Source organism: Hordeum vulgare, chromosome 2H (assembly GCF_904849725.1).
Source record: "Hordeum vulgare subsp. vulgare chromosome 2H, MorexV3_pseudomolecules_assembly, whole genome shotgun sequence".
Lineage (NCBI taxonomy): Eukaryota > Viridiplantae > Streptophyta > Magnoliopsida > Poales > Poaceae > Hordeum > Hordeum vulgare.
The window spans coordinates 662493207-662511982 of record NC_058519.1 but is presented as its reverse complement, the minus strand read 5'-3'; positions in this window follow the sequence as shown (position 1 = coordinate 662511982).

The following is an 18776-nucleotide window of genomic DNA, read 5'->3' as shown; positions in this document are numbered from 1 at the left end:
TTTTTTAAACCCAGAAGTCATTTTGGGCAATATAATTTCTTTTCCCTTTCCTGGGTGCAATTGTTTTTCAATCAATCTTGTTGGTTAAGCCTCCTGTGTGTTATTCCTTTCCCTGGCCCATTATGTCTTCTCCCGTGCGGCCCAGTAGGACTCCCCCCCTAGCGACAGAGCCCGCTGGCGCGCCATTCTCTTCTTCCTCCCGACGTCATGCTGTACGACCTCCGCTCCACCTCTCGATCACTCTCTCCTTGATCTAGCGGCTCGAGCTCGCCTCCCGAGACGTTAAAAGGAGCCCGGGACCCTCCTCCTCCGCCTTAGGGTTCCCTCTCCGTTCCCCCCCAGCGCCGCCAGTTTCCCTCCTGCCTCGTTCTTCCCTGGTAAGTTTCTGAGAGGAAGCAGAGAGAGAGAGGGTGCAGCGCCTCCTCCGTCAACCCGCCGATCCGTTGTCTCCGACACCACCCGCCATGTCCGGGGGCTCGGGGCGGCTCCTCGCGTCCCATTCCCGGCGTTAGGACCCCGTGGAGCGCCCCCCCCCCCCCCCCCCCCCCCGTCGAGCTCGTCCTCGTCAACGGGAAGAACCGGGAGTCCCCTTCTCGGCTTCGGTCTACGTCGGAGGAGCTTCTTCGGCGTCCTCCTCCCCGTTCGGCGCCCCATCTTCTCCCAAGGTGAGGCCGCATCCTCCCCGTCCTTCCTCCGCCGCGGACCGGCTCGGTCCCGTCGGGCGCATGCTTCCTCTGTTCGTAGCAACAGCAGGTTAGAGGAGCAGTAGCGGCTGTTCTGTGCCGAGTTTGTGCGTGCGTTGTTGAGAGGAGAGGCGAGGCGTTGTGGTGCAGCAGAGTGTTGGTAGCAGATCGACGCGTAGTGCAGCAGCAGCTAGCCGGTGCAACTTCGCAGCTGCAGCGGCAGAGCACACCGCTGCGTTCCGGGCAGCCAAAGGAGGGACCTTTTCCCGTGCTCAGGGCGGGAATGGAGCCCCTGAGAGTCCCGCGGGCCCCGCCGATGGTTTCCCCTGCCGGTGGTGGCCGGGAGTGGCGCCGCCAGCGTCCTCGGGTCCGGCCGCCGGCGGAGTGCTTCTCGTGAGAGGAGTGTTGTTCTGTCATTCCTTCCTGTTATAGCCAGACTCCGAATCGTAGCCTAATGGTAGTATCTCTCTGTCATATGCATGCGCCTGATGAGAGGTCCAGGGTTCGAGTCCCCCCCTCGGCGCCCTTTTGATATTTTGTTTTGACTTATGTTGCGGGTAGATTACCTTGCCTTTTTCTCTTCTCCTGTTAACATCAGTAACAGCAGCACAGTGGTAGATGTGTGTTTGTGTTATCGTCAGGTGCAGGGTTCGAATCCCATGCGTTGCACCCCCCTTTTTATCTTGCCTGTTTCCTTTCTGATTTGTAGTAGGGCAGCACAACAGAGTTTAACCTTTGTTTGGGTCCTTCTCTGTCGAGCCCCATGGGCATAGCAGAGTGGGTGGGTGCAGTAGAGATCATCAGGAGGTTCACGGTTCAAATCGTGACCCCTCTTGCTATTGTGTTCTTTCCCTGTTGTTTTTTTTTTCTTCTGCTACATTTTTTTTAAACACCCTTCTTACTATTGCTGATCTTGTGCCTACCAAAGGTGGCCATGGAATTATGTATTTTTTTATTTCCCTTGCTGTTATAGTTGTGCTAGGTGATGTAGTGTGTGTGGTGGTGCTTGTGAGAGATGTGCATGTGAGTGTGTTTCCCTTGTGCTTGGAGTGGGCTCTTGCACCATGTGGGGCTAGTAGATTGTGATGTGTGTGCATTAGCTTGTGGTAGCTCTAGTATAGATATGTGTGTGGGAGCCTCACCCATGGCAAGGCATGAAGAGCATTGATGTGCTCATGAGTAGTAGTGTGTGGTGGTGTAGGATTCATTTAGGGAGTGTAGCTATTGTATGCTCAAACTAGTTCTAGTAGGACTAGATTTGTGACATGCTAGATATGTGGGTGGTGTGGACCTCCCCACCTTTACAAGTGGTGCACCTCCTCATGTTTAATATGAGAGAGGGCATATTGTGTGTGTGGGGTTGGCTCATGTGTGTTGGTGTTGTTGATGTGTATGACACAAACATGGGGTTCAAACCCCCATGTCACTTTGTCATTGTGCACGTGAAACCCTCCCATGTATTGTCATCTTAGAAGAATACCTTATAGTTTTGCATTTACATTTTGTTGAAAGTTTGGGCTTTGTTTCCATGATATAGATGGAGCCCAAAGGCATGGATCTTGGTGTGTTAGTTGTAGGGGTTTGTGCTCAATACCATAGTGGTGTCAAACACCTCTTGGGAACTTGTGTGTGCAAACTATGCCTAGACAAAGTGGGCATGTGGCTGGAAAAATTCCAGATTTTTGAACTCTGAAAATTTCACAAAGTCTGGGATGCTGAAAACATTTTCTTCCCCTGTAGATAAGGTTGTTCTGGTCATTCTGTTGGGAACTAGACTTAGTTCAGTGCTAGTGTTTTGAACCTGGTATGTTTGTGAAGCTTCCTGTAAATTTTAAAGTCATTTGGAGTCCAGTAGATTGTGTTTTGATTACTGTCAAAAAGCTTCAGAACAGAAACAGAGTCTCAGGTGCAGGAATTTTCACCAAGTCCCTGAGAACTGATGGTTTTGGGAAAGTTTGTGGCCTTGTATCTTCTAGAGTTTAATTCCTTTTGCTGTGATTCTTGCTGGAGATTGTAGTGTACTTGGTTGGCAACAGCCACATATATTATTTGTCACATTTGAAGACCTGTAGCTATGTTGCATGTTGCTCACAAACAGCTAAGATGCAGAAACTGGCAGATTGCGTAGTTTTGACATTTTTGTTCAAAGTTTGTGTTCAATTGTTGTTGGGGTGTTCTACATTGCTCCATTCCATTCATGTTGGGTTAATATATGTCTTGGCAACCTGGGAACACCAGATTTGTGCCAATTGTGTGTGTGGTGATGAATCTTTCACGTAGGGCTTCATATCGTGTTTCGTTGATTCCCGTTGATCCGTAGCTCCGTTTGCAAAGTTCTTTACATGGTTTTGCACCGTTTTTACGAGATGCATCTGTTCATATCATTCCCATGCATGCCCAAATAGTTTAGTGCAAAGTTCTGTCTAGGAACTTGTAGTAGTTATTCTTGCTTGTGCTAGTGTTAGAAATAGTGGTGCATGCTCAACTTTCATCTCATGCATCACGTGATTGTTGCATTTTGTGGTGCTGCTGTTCATTGGCTGTTATTCTTGTGTTGGGTAGCACCGGGAGCGGAGACCGATTACGTGGAGTCAGGAGAGTACGTGCAGGACGATCCAGAACCTTTCCAAGCTGAGGATATCACAGGCAAGATGACATGACCTTGATCCCATATGTAGACTTGTTATGTTAGTTTCGATTCCATGTTATAGCTCGCTGCCTACCACTGAAAATATATTACATCTTCATATGCCATAAGCCTAAACACCTTACTCTTTCCTAGCAAACTTGCATGGCTAGGTAGGCTTGCTCAGCTACTAATGTTAGCATTGCTAGTTGCAGGTGTTTATAACTCATGAGTTGCCGTGAGCTTGATATCATTATGTTAATTCCTGTTATTTAATTAAGGTACCTATATATGTGGTAAATGACGGGAGGCCTAGCCTTTTGCCGGGTGTCTTGTTCCGTTATTGCCTCCTTAGTTACCGGTTACCGGTGTTTGATTCCATAATGATCGCTCCTAACACGTTCCGGGTTGTTATGGGGACCCCCTTGATAAATCGCGTAGTGTTAAGGCGTGTCCGGCAGGACCCAACATTGGTACTATTTGCTAATCACTTAATAATAAACTGCATAGGGAATAGCTACCCCGAGGTTTCTTAATCAACAACTCGGGCCAGTGGTCCTCATGAGTGTTGGTCCAAACTGAGCAGACTATGGGGCCACCACAGGGCAACCTGAGGTTTGGTATACCTGTAGTGTGACTCATCCGGCGTGTCCTGATACTGAGATACGCGGCTCTTATCAGGGTCGTCGACACGTCGGGAGGTCCTGCTAGTCTTGTCTTGCCTTAGCGGTTTATCTTGCGTATAGGAATTCCGGTGAAGCTTTGGTTTCACCCAGAGTTGAGGTTTTCTCTAAGGAATCCAACGAGATCACGAGATTCGTGATAGAGGATACCTTTGCGGTCTGTGTTCGTTTGTGATGGACTAGTTGGAGCACCCCTGCAGGGTTCAATCTTTCGGAAAGCCGTGCCCGCGGTTATGTGGCAACTTGGAATATTTTGTTAACATCCGGTATTAGAAAACTTAAACATAAACCAATAAAATATGCCAACTGTGTGCGTAACCGTGACTGTCCCTTCGAAGATCTCTCTTCGATAGGGAACACGGTGGGGTTATGAATGCCGTAGGTAGGTGTTCAGGATCACGTTCTGATCAAGTATTCACGATCGTTAGTATAGAACACTGTCACTTCTCCTTTGCGTAACCTAGCCACTTATTCAGCCTTAGGATGCAGCAGCCTGAAACACTTCACCCCTTCCTTGCCCAATAACATGGCTAGATCTGGCACCAAGGCCTTAGATTGCTGAGTCCCCGTGGCTCACGGATTCCTCCGAAACTTCCAGCAGGTACAGGTACCCCAGAGGCAGAGGATCCCGACGGCACCCAGCTGGCGTGGTAGTACGACGAGGAGACAGATCGCCTTTACGTTAACTACCCAGAGGACTGAACCGTGGTCGTGATCGTGGGCCTGCAGCGGGTAGCATAGCCTTTTCCTTGTTTTGTAGTCCGTACCGGAACTACCTTGTTTGTACCTGCGTTGTACTCTGTATTTTAATAAGAAGACAGTTGAATCCCAGATTGTCTACTGTAAGTATTGTTATATGCTATGTTTACTTGCTTGCGAAACACTTAGATGCGCTTCTTTCCTGTTCGGGGGCCTCGACCCCCAGATCGAAAAGGACCGCATCTTGGTCGTTACATTTCGTCAGGGCAGCCAGAGTACGCTTCGCTTTTACCGGATCTATCTTCTTCTCCGGAGGTGGATTTTTCTTTGCTTTGACCCCTTCAAAGAAGTTGGTCACTTCGGCTTGCACGATCTTTGTGTTTTCCTACTGGCTCCTCTCGTATGGTAACTTCTCTGGAGTCTTCAGAGAAGGACCGCATCTGTATTGCCTGCCTCTAGCTGTACTGCTAGACTGTAACGACCAAGATGCGGTCCTTTCCGATCTGGGGGTCGAGGCCCCCGAATAGGAAAGAAGCGCATCTAAGTGTTTCACAAGCAAGTAAACATAGCACATAATAACGATTACAGTAGACAATCTGGGATTCAACTGTCTTCTTATTAATAATACAGAGTACAGTGCAGATACAAACAAGGTAGTTCCGGTACGGACTACGGAACAAGGAAAATGCTATGCTACCCGCTGCAGGCCCACGATCACGACCACGGCTCAGTCCTCGGGATAGTTCACGTAAAGGCGATCTGTCTCCTCGTCGTACTGCCATGCCAGCTGGGTGCCGTCGGGATCATCTGACTCTGGGGTACCTGTACCTGCTGGAAGTTTCGGAGGAATCCGTGAGCCACGGGGACTCAGCAATCTAAGACCTTGGTGCCAGAACTAGTCATGTTATTGGGTAAGGAAGGGGTGAAGTGTTTCGGGCAGCTGCAACCTATGATTGAATAAGTGGCTAACTTACGCGAGAAGGAAGTGAAAGTGGTCTACGCTAACGATCGGGAATACTTGATCAGAAAGTGATCCTGAACACCTACCTACGGCAGTCATAACCCCACCGTGTTCCCGATCGAAGAGAGATCTTCAAAGGGACATTCACGGTTACGCACACAGTTGGCATTTTTTATTAATTTATGTTTAAGTTCTCTAATACCGGATGTTAACAAAATATTCCAAGTTGCCACATAACCGCGGGCACGGCTTTCCGAAAGATTAAACCCTGCAGGGGTGCTCCAACTAGTCCATCACAAACGAACACAGGCCGCAAAGGCATCCTCTATCACGAATCTCGTGATCTCGTCGGATTCCTTAGAGGAAAACCTCAACTCTGGGTGAAACCAAAGCTTCACTGGGATTCCTATACGCAAGATATACCGCTAAGGCAAGACAAGACTAGCAGGACCTCCCGACGTGTCGACGACCCTGATAAGAGCCGCGTATCTCAGTCTCAGGACACGCCGGATGAGTCACACTACAGGTATACCAAACCTCAGGTTGCCCTGTGGTGGCCCCATAGTCTGCCCAGTTTGGACCAACACTCATGAGGAGCACTGGCCCGGGTTGTTGATTAAATTCCTCGGGTTAGCTATTCCCTATGCAGCTTATTATTAGGTGATTAGCAAATAGTACCAAAGTTGGGTCCTGCCGGACAAGCCTTAACACAACGCGATTTATCAAGGGGGTCCCCATAACAACCCCGAACGTGTTAGGAGCGATCATTATGGAATCAAACACCGGTAACCGGTAACTGAGGCGGCAATAACGGAAGAAGACAACCGGCAAAAGGCTAGGCCTCCCATCATTTACCAAGTATATAGATACATTAATTAAATAACAGAAATTAATATAATGATATCAATCTCATGTCATCACATGAGTTTAAATCACCTGCAACTAACAACGCTAACATTGGTAGATGAGCAAGCCTACCTAGCCATGCAAGTTTGCTAGGAAAGAGTAAGGTGTTTAGGCTCATGGCATATGAAGAGGCAATATATTTTCAGTGGTAGGCAGCGAGAAATATGACGTGGAATCAAAACTAACATAACAAGTCTAGATATGGGATCAAGGTCATGCCATCTTGCCTGTGATATCCTCAGCTTGGAATGGTTCTGGATCGTCCTGCACGTACTCTCCTGACTCCACGTATTCGGTCTCCGCTCCCGGTGCTACCCAACACAAGAATAACAGCCAATGAACAGCAGAACCACAAGATGCAACAATCACATGATGCATGAGATGAAAGTTGAGCATGCACCACTATTTCTAACACTAGCACAAGCAAGATAAACTACAACAAGTTCCTGGACAGAATTTTGCACTAAACTATTTGGACATGCATGGGAATGATATGAACAGATGCATCTCGTAAAAACGGTGCAAAACCATATAAAGAACTTTGCCAACGGAGCTACGGATCAACGGGAATCGACGAAACACGATATGAAGCCCTACATGAAAGATTCAACCCCACACACTCAATTGGCACAGATCTGGTGTTCCCAGGTTGCCAAGACATATATTAACCCAACATGAATGAAAAGGAGCAAGGTAGAACACCACAACAACAATTAAGCACAAACTTTGAACAAAATGGCAAAACTATGCAATCTGCCAGTTTCTGCATCTTAGCTGTTTGTGAGCCACATGAAACATAGCTACAGGTCTTCAAATATGACAAATAATATATGTGCCTGTTGCCAACCAAGAACACTACAAGCTCCAGCAAGAATCACAGCAAAAGGAATTAAACTCTAGAAGATACAGGGCCACAAACTTTCCCAAAACCATCAGTTCTCAGGGACTTAGTGAAAATTCCTGCACCTGAGTTTCTGTTTCTGTTCTGAAGCTTTTTGACAGCAATCAAAACACTAGCACTGAAATAAGTCCAGTTCTCAACAGAATGACCAGCACTTCCTTATCTACAGGGGAAGAAAATGTTTCCAGCATCCCAGACTTAGTGAAATTTTCAGAGTTCAAAAATCTGGAATTTTCCAGCCACATGCCCACTTTGTCTAGACATAGTTTGCACACGCATGTTACCAAGAGGTGATTGACACCACTATGGTGTTGAGCACAAATCCCTACTATTAACACACAAAGATCCATGCCCTTGGGCTCCATCTATACCATGGAATCAAGGACCAAACTTCCAACAAAATTGTAAATGCAACTCCATAAGGTATGCTTCTAAGATGACAATACATAGGTGAGTTTTTATGTGCACAATGACAAAGTGACATGGGGGTTTGAACCCCATGTTTGTGTCATGCGCATCAACAATACCAACATATCCACCAAACTATCCCCACACACAAACACCATGCCCTCTCACATATAGACATGTGAAGGTGCATAGTTTTTGCAAGGGTGGGGAAGTTCCACACACACTCACATACTCCACATGATCTTAGCTACCAACTAAAACAAGGTCAAATCCATATGTAATCACACAACCTAGTGCATCAACACATGATAGCACTTACAACAAAGAAGAAGCTACACAAGTTTGCTACTTCACTTGCTAGCTTCACCTAGGATAAACTACTAGGTAGGACCAGCATGCACACACCATATGTCAAGCTTCTCCATATGTAAATGGCCTCACACCCACATGCAATTCTCACAAGCCACACACTACATCACCTAACCTAGAAATAACAGCAAGAAAATAAAATAGAAACAAGCTGCCATGACCACCTATGGGTATAACAGGAACTACAAAGCAAAGATGAATCAATATAGCAGCAAAGAGAAAAAAAAGGAACTTCCTGGGATTCGATCCCAGTACTCCCTCTGGTAACCCAGAGCACCAATACCACTCCACTGATCACCATGCACTCGACAGAGGAGGGGTACATGGCGAGATAACCTCTCTGCTGCTGGTACTACTTACGAACAGGAAATAAAACCAAAAAAAAAATAGGGGCGGTGCACCACCGGGGACTCGAACCCTGCACCTCTCGTTGACCAACAAGAGTCACTACCACTGCCCTACTGCAACTACATCTGACAGAGGAAGGACCTGAAGCGAGAAATACCAAGACCATCGCTGTCTCTGCTCCACAACTGCGCGCCGGCGACAGAGAAGACGCTGTGGCGAGCAACTGCTGCCGCTACGCCGCTCGAGGGCGACCTGCCAAAGTGGGATGGCGCTACGAGGGGGAGGAAGAACCCTACTACCACTACCAACTACAAACCTCTCCTGCAGAGAACACAATGCACACAAGCTGAAGAAGCTACAACTTTGCTCGACGGAACAGCACGGCGACAGGGAGTTCGCCGGTGTCCTGTTGCTGCAGCAGCTACCGGAGGAACCGAAGCAACCCGAGGAGATGGATCCCCTGCTACTATCTACGCACAGCCGTGGGGCTACCTCGTCTACATCGACACGAACGGCGGAAGTCTACTCTGCCTGCGCCAACTAGCAGAGAAACAACTACACGTACAGCCTGCCGGTACAACTCCGGCAAGCCTCGAGCAGGAGGCTCGGCGCCACTTCCGAAGAGGAAACTAGGAGGGGGAGAGGCACGGTCTCGCTCACCTTGCGTCGAGAGGAGAGGCGCCCGACGTGGAAGAAGAAGAAGTGCGCCTACTGCTGCAGGTAAAAGCCGCTGGGCGAGGAAGAAGGTGCTCGTCGGGGACGTCGAGGAAGAAGCCCCGGCTCCGGCTCCGCGCGAAAATGGAACCCCTCCTCGGTCCTCTTGCTTGCGCAGCTACGGGGAGGCGACGAGGTGGCCGCTACGCCGGCGACGAGCTCGACCCGGTGCTGGTCATGGCGTTGGGGACGACGAGAGTCTCACTGGCGGCGCTGGAGGGAGAGGACGAGGGAGAGGAGGAACCCTAGAGTGGTGGGGAGGCTGAGGGATCCTTATAACGTCTCGGGGGGGGGGGGGGGGGGCGAGCTCGGAGCCGCAAGATCGAGGTCACGCTGATCGGGAGGCTGAGGAGCGTTCGTACAGCCGTGACGTCGGGAGGAAGGAGACGATCGCCTCCTGGGCTGCTTGCTGCGCGAAGGGGTATGGGCCTGGGAGGAGTTGCAGCGAGAGAAAGAGAGGAATGGGCCGCCAGGGGGAGAAAGCCCACCTTAGGCGCCACATAAGGCAGAAAAACATCCTAAGCTATTTCCTGCTCTCGGAAATAACAAAGAGAAAAATAAAAGCCCAAGATAACCTACAAGTGCTAAAATAAAATTGACACTTGCATTGGACATGTAAAATCTAAACCCAATTAATAAAAATAGAAACAAGGGTTTAGGAGCACGTAAATATTTTACAAAACAGAATTTACTTGGTCTGTTTTGTAATTTTATGCCCCTCAAAACTTGTTTTAAAAATAGCAAACACACCTCTTCATACCCCACACATAACCTGTTAAACCATGGGCATTTTTTTTAAAAGAGGAAAAAGGAGAAGGGAATATTGACATAGGAGAATTAGAGAGGAGGGGTGGAGATGGTTTGAAACCTAAGACCTTACTATCACATGCACCACTCCACTCAAGCCACACAAGCATGAAATCACAAGACACATGACCACAAGATTAAAAGCACCACATGGAATCATATGACCACATGCACCAACACCTAACACATGAAATGATATGATATGCATGCAAACACGGGAAGAAATAAAAGGACACATGAAATCATCCAAGCATAGGACACTCTCATATCAATGACAAGGTGGTCCCACATGAAGTAGGTCCAAAAAGGGTAGGTTTTACACTTGGGGCATTACAAACTCTCCCACACTACAAAGAAGATCTCGCCCTCGAGATCTAGGACTGAAAGAAATCGGGAAATTCGGAACGGAGGTGATCCTCGCGTTCCCACGTAGCCTCTTTATCGGAATGGTGTGACCACTGCACTTTGAGAAACTTGACAGACTTGTTACGGGTCTTGCGCTCAGTCGCCTCGAGAACCGCAACTGGATGCTCGCGATAAGAGAGGTCAGGCTGAAGATCGATATCTTGAATATGCACAGTGCGCTCGGGGTTCTTGAAACACCTCCGAAGCTGAGAAACATGGAACACATCATGGACATTTGCAAAGGTTGACGGAAGCTCGAGCTGGTACGCGAGGTCGCCCCTCTTGCCAACCACTCTGAACAGACCAACGAAACGAGGCGCAAGCTTGCCTTTTATGCCAAAACGCTGCATACCCTTCATAGGCGACACCTTGAGATAGACAAAATCATCAAGCTCATACGACATGTCACGGTGCTTGCTATCATAATAGCTCTTCTGACGGGACTGAGCTGCTCTGAGGTTGTCGCGAATGATCCGACACATCTCCTCAGCTTCTTCTATCATATCATTGCCAAGGATCTGACGCTCGCCTGTCTGGGATCAGTTGAGCGGAGTACGGCACTTCCTGCCATAGAGAATTTCAAAGGGAGCCTTGCCAGAGCTAGCTTGATAACTGTTGTTATACGAGAACTCCGCAATAGGCAGACAATCCTCCCACTTCATGCCAAACGAGATAACACAGGCTCTCAGCATGTCCTCAAGAACTTGATTCACCCTCTCCACTTGACCACTAGTCTGAGGATGGAACGCTGTGCTGAAGCGGATCTTCGTGCCCATAGCAGACTGAAAAGAGTCCCAGAATTTGGAAGTGAAGATACTCCCGCGATCTGATGAAATCATCATAGGTACACCGTGCAACGAGATAATCCTCGAGGTGTACAACTCTGCCAGCTGAGCTGCTGAAATGGACTCCTTGACGGGAAGGAAATGCGCCACTTTACTCAATTTGTCGATGACGACAAAGATAGCGTCATTACCCTTCTTGGACTTCGGAAACCCTGTGACGAAGTCCATCTCAATGTGATCGAACTTCCACTCGGGAATCGGCAAAGGCTGCAAGAGGCCCGCTGGTCTTTGATGTTCTGCTTTCACCCTTCGACATACATCACACTCATTAACGAATTGAGCAATTTCACGCTTCATACGGGTCCACCAGAACGACTGCTTCAAGTCATGGTACATCTTGGAGCTTCCCGGATGAATAGAAAGCAGAGAATTATGAGCTTCTTCCATGATCACCTTCCTGAGATCACCTTTCGGGACGACAAGGCGGTCCTCGAAAAACAAAGTGTCCCTGGCATCAACAGAGAAACACTTATACTTGGGAAGGCTCTTTCCCACACCAATCTTGACCTTCTTCACCATAGTATCAAGTAACTGAGCTGCTCTGACCTGATCTTCCAAGGTAGGAGAGATCTGAAGGTTCGCAAGAAAACCCTGAGGAACCAGCTGAAGATTGAGTTTCCTGAAAGACTCAGAAAGACCCGGCTGGAGAGGTTGCAGAATCAGACTGTTGCAATATGCTTTCCTGCTCAATGCATCTGCCACAACGTTTGCCTTGCCTGGCGTGTACTCAACACTCGGATTAAAATCCTGGAGCATTTCCACCCAACGTGTTTGCCGAAGATTCAAGTTAGGCTGAGTGAATATATACTTGAGGCTCTTGTGATCGGTGAAAACTTCAACCTTGCGTTCCAACAAGAGATGTCTCCAAGTCATCAAGGCGTGCACAACAGCTGCTAGCTCGAGATCCTGCACAGGATAGTTCTTCTCCACAGGCATCAGCTGCCTGGAGGTATAAGCAACCACCTTCCTATCTTGCATCAAGACTGCATCGAAACCCTGGAGAGAAGCATCGCAAAAGACCTGGTACGGCTTGGAATCATCCGAAGGAGCCAATACCGGAGTGGAGGTAAGCTTCTCTTTGAGTGTGTCGAAAGCCAGTTGACACTCTGGAGACCACACATACTTGACACCCTTCTGAAGAAGACTAGAGAGCGGCTTGGCGATTTTGGAGAAGTTCTCAACGAATCTTCTGCAATATCCGGCAAGACCGAGAAAGCTTCGAAGCTGCTTGACATTCTGCGGAGGTTCCCATTCAACAATGGCTTGAACCTTGGACGGGTCAACCTTAATGCCCTCGGCAGAGATAATATGCCCAAGATACACCACTTCTTTCAGCCAGAACTCACACTTGGAAAACTTGGCATACAACTTGTATTCTCTCAGTTTATCAAGCACCAACCTGAGATGTTTCTCATGTTCTTCCTCATCCTCAGAAAAGACCAGAATGTCATCGAGATAGAGCAAGACAAACTCATTCTTGAATGGCGAGAAAATATAGTTCATCAATCGGCAAAAAGTCGGAGGAGCATTAGCCAGACCAAAAGACATGACCGTATACTCATATGAGCCAAAACTGGTCCTGAATGTCGTCTTTGGAATGTCTTCCTCATGAATGCGAATCTGATGATAGCCCATTCTGAGATCCAGCTTGGAGAATACTTTAGCACCTTTCAGCTGCTCGAACAACTCATTTATGTTCGGAAGTGGATATTTGTTCTTGATTGTCTTCTTGTTCAATGGGTGGTAATCGACACACAGTCGTTCCGTGCCATCCTTCTTCTTGACAAACAGAACACCACATCCCCACGGAGACGAGCTTGGTCTGATCAAACCCAAACGCTCCTGCTCATCGAGTTGTCTCTTGAGTTCCTTCAACTCCTCTGGACCCAGCTTGTACGGCCGCTTGCACACTGGCTCTGTGCCTGGCTCAAGCTCAATGACGAACTCCACTTCACGGTGCGGAGGCATCCCTGGCAACTCTTCAGGAAACACGTCCTGATATTCGCAGACTACTGGAACTTGCTCAATGGGATTGATCTCACCCTTTTCATTCAAGGAGAACAAGCGGACTGTGTCATCGCGCGCCGCGAATATAATCACATCCTCCGAAGAGTGGGTCAGTTTCACCTCTTTAGCTTCACAATCAATTGATGCCTTATTCATGGCTAACCAGTCCATACCAAGGATCAAATCAATGTCGGACTTTCCCAAGACATACGGAGAGACCAGGAAAGCATAATTGTCCATCTTGATAGAAACATCCGGAGCAAACCAACGAGAACTCATAAGCATGCCCGGAGAAACAATATCGAAAGACCTGGCCAACTCTTGAAGATGGATATCGTGCTTTGCCGCAAACGGATAAGACAAAAAGGAATGCGATGCACCAGTATCAAACAAGACTTTAGCAGGAAAATCATTAACTAGGAGATTACCCATGATCACATCCGATGAATTTTCTGCCTCAGCTGCATTCACCATGTTGACTCGAGCTGATCTGTGGTTGAACTTCACAAGAGCGTTGCTAGGAGGTTTGCCTGGAGGAGGAGGCGGCAGACGGAGCTGAGAAGTGCATTTGTTGGCATAGTGACCCTTCTGCCCACATTTGTGACAAGTGACCTCTGCTGGCTGCCGGAACTGAATCTGAGGAGGCCCTTGCTTCTGATGCTGATATCTCTGCTGGAATCCAGGGTTGGGTGGGGGGAAGAACCACGTCCACCTGAGTGCTTCGGCTGCTGAGAGTGCCGAGGAGGAGGAGGAGAAACCCAAAACACTTGTTGCTTCTGAACCACCTGAGTCGAGGAAGAGCTGGAATCTCTGAAACGTTTCTTGGAGTTCTCCACCCTGAGCAAGGCTGCCTCTGCTCTGAGAGCTAAGTTATGGAATTTGTCAAACTCCTCAGGGTCGTGCAAAGCGAGTGCTAACTGCAAATCCTCCTTCAAGCCACCCCTGAACTGGTATATCTTGCTCTTCTGATCCGGAACATCCTGCAATGCGTAACGGGCCAGCTCGTGGAACTCAACATTGTACTTGTACACAGAATTGCTGCCCTGCTTCAAGCGCCTGAACTTCTCGCGCATCTCCTCAATAAAACTGGAAGGGATGTAGTGGGACCTGAAGTCACGACAAAACTCGTCCCAAGACATCACCCTGCCACCTCTGGAGTCCTTAAGCTGCTGCCACCAAATAGAAGCCTGCCCCTTCAACTGGAATGTTGCAAACTTGACATAGTCCTCTGGACGCACATTGCTACACTCGAAATGCTTGTTCATATCACGGATCCAACTTCCGCATCAAACGGCTGGTCGCAAGAAGTGAACGTTCTAGGCTGGTTTGACAGGAACTGACTCAGACTGGCGAAGTGATTGCCACCCTGCTGGAAATTGCCTTGCTGAAGATTGGCTCTCTCCTGGATCAACTGCAATAGCATCTGAGTATTTGCATTGGTAGCTGCCATCATCGCCTGCCAGGCCTCTGCAGGAGGAGGCGGCGGCGGTGGCGGAGGAGGAGGTGGAGGCGGCATATCCTCACGCGCTGGGGTCTGACGAGTTGGTGGAGCCATCCTGAAGACGGACAACAAATTAGTCCACAGAATAATTGAAGATAAGCTGAATCAAAAGACAGAATATCTGAATAGAACTTAGCATTGCACTCAAACAACATAGCAAGAGTGCATTCTCAAAGTAACAGACGACAAAATTCCGATAAGGGCCACAACAAACAAGTGTGAGCTAGAACTGCTCGGAACAAACATATGATCGAGATTTCCCAAACCTCAATCAAACGTCTGTAGGAAGATAGTCCTATAAGATACTACCAAATATCCTACCTATGAATTCCCGAAATAACTGGTCATGCAATCAGGCACCCGGATACAAGGAGTATTTCACGCAACTCTTAAACTAAGCCGTCACCTGTATCACATCCTTCAACACACAACCAACATCTCGGACCTTCGACTACAACAGATCCTCGTGATCACCATGATACAAAGTGTGGTAGTACCCCCGAACAATCTACACCAGTACTGGGGACGTCGGGGTTATCTCACCACTACCCGTATTGAAGCAATAACGAACACCCTCCGTTCTTAGGTACTCAGAAATCTGAATGATGGCGATGTGCGCGATAATCCCTGGAGCTCGACTCCCCTGATACTTAGAGCAGATAGGAGGCACCAGGACACGATTCCGTCACATCAAAATCATATAGATTTCGCAAACACCCGCGTGATCCTAAAAAAAATTTGTGCGAGAAAAGGAGTAGAGTTAAAGATTTCCTAAGACGGAAGCCTCACCAGAGCAAAGAAGAGGAGAAAAATGAAACCTACTCTCCGATATAACTAAGACTCAAAACATTGACTAGACTCGACTCGGCCAAATACGATCACACAAAGGCTCCTATGGTCGTAAGGCTCTGATTACCAACTTGTAACGACCAAGATGCGGTCCATTCCGATCTGGGGGTCGAGGCCCCCGAATAGGAAAGAAGCGCATCTAAGTGTTTCACAAGCAAGTAAACATAACACATAATAACGATTACAGTAGACAATCTGGGATTCAACTGTCTTCTTATTAATAATACAGAGTACAACGCAGATACAAACAAGGTAGTTCCGGTACGGACTACAAAACAAGGAAAATGCTATGCTACCCGCTGCAGGCCCACGATCACGACCACGGCTCAGTCCTCGGGATAGTTCACGTAAAGGCGATCTGTCTCCTCGTCATACTGCCACGCCAGCTGGGTGCCGTCGGGATCATCTGACTCTGGGGTACCTGTACCTGCTGGAAGTTTCGGAGGAATCCGTGAGCCACGGGGACTCAGCAATGTAAGACCTTGGTGCCAGAACTAGTCATGTTATTGGGTAAGGAAGGGGTGAAGTGTTTCAAGCAGCTGCAACCTATGATTGAATAAGTGGCTAACTTACGCGAGAAGGAAGTGAAAGTGGTCTACGCTAAAGATCGGGAATACTTGATCAGAAAGTGATCCTGAACACCTACCTACGGCAGTCATAACCCCACCATGTTCCCGATCGAAGAGAGATCTTCAAAGGGACAGTCACGGTTACGCACACAGTTGGCATTTTTTATTAATTTATGTTTAAGTTCTCTAATACCGGATGTTAACAAAATATTCCAAGTTGCCACATAACCGCGGGCACGGCTTTCCGAAAGATTAAACCCTGCAGGGGTGCTCCAACTTGTCCATCACAAACGAACACAGGCCACAAAGGCATCCTCTATCACGAATCTCGTGATCTCGTCGGATTCCTTAGAGGAAAACCTCAACTCTGGGTGAAACCAAAGCTTCACTGTGATTTCTATACGCAAGATATACCGCTAAGGCAAGACAAGACTAGCAGGACCTCCCGACGTGTCGACGACCCTGATAAGAGCCGCGTATCTCAGTCTCAGGACACGCCGGATGAGTCACACTACAGGTATACCAAACCTCAGGTTGCCCTGTGGTGGCCCCATAGTCTGCCCAGTTTGGACCAACACTCATGAGGAGCACTGGCCCGGGTTGTTGATTAAATTCCTCGGGGTAGGTATTCCCTATGCAGCTTATTATTAGGTGATTAGCAAATAGTACCAAAGTTGGGTCCTGCCGGACAAGCCTTAACACAACGCGATTTATCAAGGGGGTCCCCATAACAACCCCGAACGTGTTAGGAGCGATCATTATGGAATCAAACACCGGTAACCGGTAACTGAGGCGGCAATAACGGAACAAGACACCCGGCAAAAGGCTAGGCCTCCCGTCATTTACCAAGTATATAGATACATTAATTAAATAACAGAAATTAATATAATGATATCAATCTCATGTCATCACATGAGTTTAAATCACCTGCAACTAAAACGCTAACATTGGTAGCTGAGCAAGCCTACCTAGCCATGCAAGTTTGCTAGGAAAGAGTAAGGTGTTTAGGCTCATGGCATATGAAGAGGCAATATATTTTAAGTGGTAGGCAGCGAGAAATATGACGTGGAATCGAAACTAACATAACAAGTCTAGATATGGGATCAAGGTCATGTCATCTTGCCTGTGATATCCTCAGCTTGGAATGGTTCTGGATCGTCCTGCACGTACTCTCCTGACTCCACGTATTCGGTCTCCGCTCCCGGTGCTACCCAACACAAGAATAAAAGCCAATGAACAGCAGCACCACAAGATGCAACAATCACATGATGCATGAGATGAAAGTTGAGCATGCACCACTATTTCTAACACTAGCACAAGCAAGATAAACTACAACAAGTTCCTGGACAGAATTTTGCACTAAACTATTTGGACATGCATGGGAATGATATGAACAGATGCATCTCGTAAAAACGGTGCAAAACCATATAAAGAACTTTGCCAACGGAGCTACGGATCAACGGGAATCGACGAAACACGATATGAAGCCCTACGTGAAAGATTCAACCCCACACACTCAATTGGCACAGATCAGGTGTTCCCAGGTTGCAAAGACATATATTAACCCAACATGAATGAAAAGGAGCAAGGTAGAACACCACAACAACAATTAAGCACAAACTTTGAACAAAATGGCAAAACTATGCAATCTGCCAGTTTCTGCATCTTAGCTGTTTGTGAGCCACATGAAACATAGCTACAGGTCTTCAAATATGACAAATAATATATGTGCCTGTTGCCAACCAAGAACACTACAAGCTCCAGCAATAATCACAGCAAAAGGAATTAAACTCTAGAAGATACAAGGCCACAAACTTTCCCAAAACCATCAGTTCTCAGGGACTTGGTGAAAATTCCTGCACCTGAGACTCTGTTTCTGTTCTGAAGCTTTTTGACAGTAATCAAAACACAATCTACTGGACTCTAAATAAATTGAAAATTGACAGGAAGCTTCACAAACATCCCAGGTTCAAAACACTAGCACTGAACTAAGTCCAGTTCTCAACAGAATGACCAGCACTTCCTTATCTACAGGGGAAGAAAATGTTTCCAGCATCCCAGACTTAGTGAAATTTTCAGAGTTCAAAAATCTGGAATTTTCCAGCCACATGCCCACTTTGTCTAGGCATAGTTTGCACACGCATGTTACCAAGAGGTGATTGACACCACTATGGTGTTGAGCACAAACCCCTACTATTAACACACAAAGATCCATGCCCTTGGGCTCCATCTATACCATGGAATCAAGGACCAAACTTCCAACAAAATTGTAAATGCAACTCCATAAGGTATGCTTCTAAGATGACAATACATAGGTGAGTTTTTATGTGTACAATGACAAAGTGACATGGGGGTTTGAACCCCATGTTTGTGTCATGGACATCAACAATACCAACATATCTACCAAACTATCCCCACACACAAACACCATGCCCTCTCACATATAGACATGTGAAGGTGCATAGTTTTTGCAAGGGTGGGGAAGTTCCACACAC